At 40.8% G+C, this 6,000-nt stretch overlaps 1 protein-coding gene across 1 annotated transcript in view; it reads right to left on the bottom strand.

The window, feature by feature from the left end:
• The window catches only part of ERBB4 (erb-b2 receptor tyrosine kinase 4), a 1,169,376-nt gene that overhangs the window by 333,408 nt on the left and 829,968 nt on the right, over nucleotides 1-6,000 (bottom strand). The gene's annotated exons all lie outside the window — the stretch shown is intronic.

Below are 6,000 nucleotides of genomic sequence, written 5' to 3'. Positions count from 1 at the left end.
GTGAGGTGTGAGGTGTCAGTCTGCACCTAGTGGGGGATGTCTCCCAGTTAGGCTACTCAGGGGTCAGGGACCCACTTGAGCAGGCAGTCGGTCCCTTCTCAGATCTCAGCCTCCATGCTGGGAGAACCACTGCTCTCTTCAAAGCTGTCAGACAGGGACATTTACATCTGCAGAGGTTTCTGTTGCTTTTTGTTTAGCTATGCCTTGTTCCCAGAGGTGGAGTCTACAGAGGCAGGCAGGCCTCCTTGAGCTGTGGTGGGCTCCACCCAATTCGAGCTTCCGGGCGGCTTTGTTTACCTACTTCAGCCTCAGCAATGGTGGGCGCCCCTCCCCCAGCCTTGCTGCCACCTTGCAGTTAGATCTCAGACTGCTGTGCTAGCAATGAGGGAGGCTCCGTGGGCATGGTACCCTCTGGGCCAGGTGTGGGATATAATCTCCTGGTGTGCTCTTTGCTAAGATCCTTGGTAAAGCACAGTATTAGGGTGGGAGTTACCCGATTTTCCAGGTGTTGTGTGTCTCAGTTTCCCTTGACTAGGAAAAGGAATTCCCTTCCCCCTTGCACTTCCCCGGTGAGGCAATGCCTCTCCCTGCTTCAGCTCTCGCTGATTGGGCTGCACCTGCTGACCAGCACCAACTGTCTGATATGCCCCAGTGAGACGAACCCGGTACCTCAGTTGAAAATGCAGAAATCACCCATCTTCTGTGTCACTCAGGCTGGGAACTGGAGGCTGGAGCTGTTCCTATTTGGCCATCTTGGGCACCCCCCAGGTATTTCTTTATAGCAGCATAAGAGCCAAGTAATACATCTTGGGAAATACACTACAATGAAACACTTTCACATTTCTGCTGAATGGAACGAGCAAGTAGTATTATAAGTAGCCTTATATCAGTTAGATTCAAGTTTTGCAGCCAAATGAGATTCAGAAAATGTATGTTTGGAGTTTTTTAAATTTCAGAAATCTGGATTAGGAAATGTAGGCCTGCATTTAGAAGCTTAATGTCCTTGTTTTCCCGAGAAAGCTTCAATTTGGCAAACCAAGCCATGTAAGCCAGGCCCATCAGAGATTTAAATTTTTTCATAGACAAATACTGAAGTGCTTTAAATTAGCCTGTAGTTTGAGATACATAAACTAATTTAAGAAAGGAAGACTGCAAGTTACCACATTTAAAGTAAACAAGTCATGTAATTTCACACAATAGGTCTTCATGTTTAGCCACTTGCTACAGTTTGGAGTTGACAGCTTTCAGGTGAACCACTATAAAGGCTATAGTAAAGAAGAGGGGAATTCTTGAGTTCAAATTTACCTGGTACTTCTGCTCTCGCCCAACCCTTGGGTTTCAACCTAAGGACTTGAATAAAAGGGAAAACACCAAAAAAACCTTCAAGAACGCATAGTTTTGATTGTCTTTGGGAAAGGCATGCTAACTTGAAGGTAGTAGATTAGGTAGTAATATAATACATGTCTAAGAAAAGGGAAAATATCATTTAGCCCCATCCTACAATACTGCCAAGCCCTCGGTTTTCTAAGGATGGTAAATGGTGACATATAGGGTGATTTTAGATAAGAGGTTATTAGATGAAAAGGACTGGTGTGAATATTAAAATATTTAAGATGCAAAATCTTTGCTGTCTTGGCATTAGTGTGTCTGTGACTTTAAAATGCTAATTAAGAGACATATTTAACACATATAATATTTAGGTATATACATAAAGAAGTCAAAGTACAATTTTCTTTTTTTTTTTTTTTTTTTGAGACGGAGTCTCGCTCTGTCGCCGGGGCTGAAGTGCAGTGGCGGGATCTCAGCTCACTGCAAGCTCCGCCTCCCGGGTTTACGCCATTCTCCTGCCTTAGCCTCCGGAGTAGGAGTAGCTGGGACTACAGGCGCCCGCCACCTCGCCAGGCTAGCTTTTTTTTGTATTTTTTACTAGAGACGGGGCAAAGTACAATTTTTATTTTAATGGATATGAACGTGTTACATAACAATGACTAGAATTGTGTTTTCAAAGCCTTTTTAAATAATATACCCCTTTCCGCCTGGCACGGTGGCTCATGCCTGCAATCCCAGAACTTTGCGAGACCAAGGCAGGTGGATTACCTGAGATCAGGAGTTCAAGACAGCCTGGCCAACATGGTGAAACCCAGATTCTACTAAAAATACAAAAATTAGCTGGGCATGGTGGCAGTGCCCGTAATTCCAGCGACTCAGGAGGCTGAGGCAGGGGAATCGCTTGAATCTGGGAGACAGAGGTTGCAGTGAGTGGAGATTGTGCCATTCCACTCCAGCCTGGGTGACAGAACGAGAGTCTGTCTCCAAAAAAGTAAAAAATCTACTCCTCTCATCCTTATATCCTATCTCTTTGATTGTTATAATGGCTCTGGAAAGAAAGGAGGAAAGATATATATATTTATATATATTTATTTATATATATATTTGTGTATATATAGAGAGAAACAGAGTTTCACTCTTTTTGCCCAGGCTGGAGTGCAATTGCATGATCTCAGCTCACTGCAACCTCTGCCTCCCGGGTACAAGCATTCTCCTACCTCAGCCTCCCAAATAGCTGGGATTACAAGTGTGTGCCACCACGACCAGCCAATTTTTGTATTTTTAGTGGAGATGGGATTTCACTATGTTGGCCAGGCTGGTCTCAAACTCCTGACCTCACATGATCTGTCTGCCTCAGCCTTCCAAAGTGCTGGGATTACAGGCATAAGCCACTTTGCCTGGCCAGAAGATATAATTTTTATAACCCACATCTTAAAGAAGAGGAAATAGAGAACTGAAGGTTTTATTTAAAAATCACATGACTAATAAGGGAACAAAGCCACAATCCGTAGCCACTCTAATCCCATGTTCCTTATACAGATTGAGTATACTTTATGCAAAATGCTTGGGACCAGATGTGTTTCAGATTTCAGAATGTTTTGGATTTTGTAATATTTGCACAAACATAATGAAATACCTTGCAGATAAACCCCAAGTCTAAAAACAATATTCAGTTTTTATGATTCCATATATCTCATACACATGACCTGAGGTAATTTTATACAATATTTTAAGTAATTTTTGGTGTGAAACACAGTTTGTGTACATTGAACCATCAGAAACAAAGACGTCACTATCTCAGTCACCCATATAGACAATCTGTGGTTGTTTGGCATCACTGTCATTCATAACACCAAATTTATATACTACTGACAAGCAATCATATTCTTACACTTATTCACATATAAATACGTAAAAGTTAAAAAAAATGATATATCACTAACACAGTGAAAAGATAATGTGTTCGGAATAACTAGGTATCACAGTAGAATCACTAGAATACCTGTATCAGCTGTGAAACAACAGCAACAACAAATAATGCAGGCTTTTAGTGTCCACCTATGATGCTGTGTTTTGATTAAAAAGTTACGATACACTGTATTTTCTTAGGTAAAAAGAAACAGCGGAAACAGCTGAGAAACCAGGGAATGGGTCCTACAGGGATAAAGGGGCTTTCTGCTGGATGGCTCTTTAAAATATTTCCTCCAGGGTCATCTGCCCATTAACAGTGAATTTTGTCTTAGAAGTGTCTTTTTGATTTTATAAACTCCCATGATTTCTTGTTCTGTTATGAATGCACCATGCTCTAGTCCTTCAGTGAGCCCATAACACATTTTCATCATGTCATCTGTAGGTACTTTTTGTGCAATGTTAAAAACATTTTCATTGTCACTATTACCACAATCGCTTTGATTCAGAGTGACTTCTGCAATTTCACCATCAGTCAATGAAGGAACAACTTGTTATCAATGTTAAAAACTTCTGTGATAACCACTTCTTCCAGCTTACTGACGAACTCTGAGGGCATATTTTTTTCTCACTTGGCATAGGGAATCTTTCCAAGTAACCTCCTTTTTCCTGAATATAGTAATAGGTCAGAGGTTGTACCAGGCATGCAAAACTGTGTCTTTAGTTACTGTGTTCCAAGCATTGACAACAGCATATACAGTATCCTTCATGCTAAGCTCCCTTTGAAAACCTTCCCACACCCAGGCCTCTGTTCACTGCTGCTAGCTAGCATGCTGTTCAAGAAAGTGTTTTTGGCCAGATGGGGTGGGTCACGTCTGTAATCCCAGCACTTTGGGAGGCCAAGGTGGGTGAATCACAAGATCAGGAGATTGAGACCATCCTGGCTAACACAGTGAAATCCGGTCTCTACTAAAACTACAAAAAATTAGCCAGGCGTGGTGGCACATGCCTGTAGTCCCAGCTACTCAGGAGGCTGAGGCAGGAGAATCATTTGAACCTGGGAGGCAGAGCTTGCAGTGAGCTGAGATCATGCTACTGCATTCTAGCCTGGGTGACAGAGTGAGATTCCATCTCAAAAAAATAATAATAAAATTAAATTAAAAAAGGGTTTTTGTATTTACTCTTCATTGCTCTAAGGATAGTCTGTTTACATGGCTGAATTAATGAAGTCACATTTAGGGGAAAGTACATGGCGTAAACATTATTTTTGATGAGAATTTCAGCTGCAGGATGAGTAGAACAGTTGTCAAGGAAAAACAAAATCTTGCAGTCAATATCCAGTTCAGCTTCCCAGCAGTGAGCAGGAGGTACTAGCATAGAATGTTTGGGTAAAGCCAATAAGAAAAGCTGTTCCTGGTAACCCATGCATTTTTTAGTAGCATAATAATTGGCAAGAAATTCACTCCTTGGAAACAGTGAGGATGCAAGCTTTTGCCTATCACAGCAAGTTTACATTTATGTGTGCCTGCTGCATTAGCACATTCCAGTACAGTTATTCTGTCTTTGGCATCCTTCATTCCTGCAGAGACTGTCTAGTGAACTGTGGTCAATATCTTTCTGGAGGAACAATACCAAAACAGTGATGTTTCATCAGCATCACGGAATTGTCCTGATGTCTGATTTTTATCAGTGATGACCTTGACAGACTCAATGATGAATTTCTCCACTGCTTTGTGACCAGCAGATGTTTTGTCACCACGAATCTCTAAAGATTTAATGCCATGTCTTTTCTTGAATTTCTGTGTCCAGCCTGTTGAATATTTACAGTTCTCTTCAACTTTCAGTTCACTGTGCTAGATCTTTGCTTGTTTCATGATCAGCATACCATTATGTGGCATATGTTCATCTACATGCTGACAAATCCACTCTTTCAGTACACAAGCAAGATCTTCATCATTAGCTTTATTCAGTGCTATTCTATTTTTCATTAACTTCCATTAGTCATTTTCAGTATAGAACAGTTTATCCTTATTTTTCTTCAGATCACATAAGGTGTTCATACCAACACTGTACTCTTCTCTTCTGTGATGTTGCATATGTACACTATTCTTCCTTCTCTCCAAAAGCTTGACTTTCTGTGCTATAGATAAGCATAAATGTTTCCTCTTATTCTTGCCACTCTTATTACCCAGAGGGATAGCTGCAGGTCTTTTTGACATTTCCAACAATATTTCAACACCACAAAATGACATTTTGGAAAACCTGCCATTGGTATGTCTGGCCTGCACACGTGCCATTTTATTATCCTTTGTGAGTGTGTATCCCTGGGGAAATCTGGGTATGCATGGAAAAGATGTACCACAGTTAAAAGGGGCTGTGTGTGTGTGTGTGTGTGTGTGTTTTCCCTTTGGGAACACTAAATAAACTGTGTTGTGTGCATTTTGACTGTGACCCATCGCATGAGGTCAGGTGTGAAATTTTCCATTTGTGACATCATGGCAGCACTCTGAAGTTTCACAAGTTTGGAGCATTTCAGATTTTGAATTTTTGTATTATGGATGCTCAGCTGGTACTTCCTACTGTATCACATACACAAAGTGAAGTAAGTCACATTGTATGTATAGCATAGACTATAAAGAATTCTTTTAAATGTGTATATGGACATATATAGTGATTTTTTTCAGCCTTTCCAATAGGAAATGTCCCATTGGCTACTCAAAGCAAAAAAAAAAAAAAAAAAAAAAAAAAGACTCAAGTAAATGT

This window comes from Colobus angolensis, unplaced genomic scaffold (genome assembly GCF_000951035.1).
Source record: "Colobus angolensis palliatus isolate OR3802 unplaced genomic scaffold, Cang.pa_1.0 Scaffold95, whole genome shotgun sequence".
NCBI lineage: Eukaryota > Metazoa > Chordata > Mammalia > Primates > Cercopithecidae > Colobus > Colobus angolensis.
Note: the sequence above shows the minus strand (reverse complement) of the source record. Positions and strands in the feature narration are given on the sequence as shown.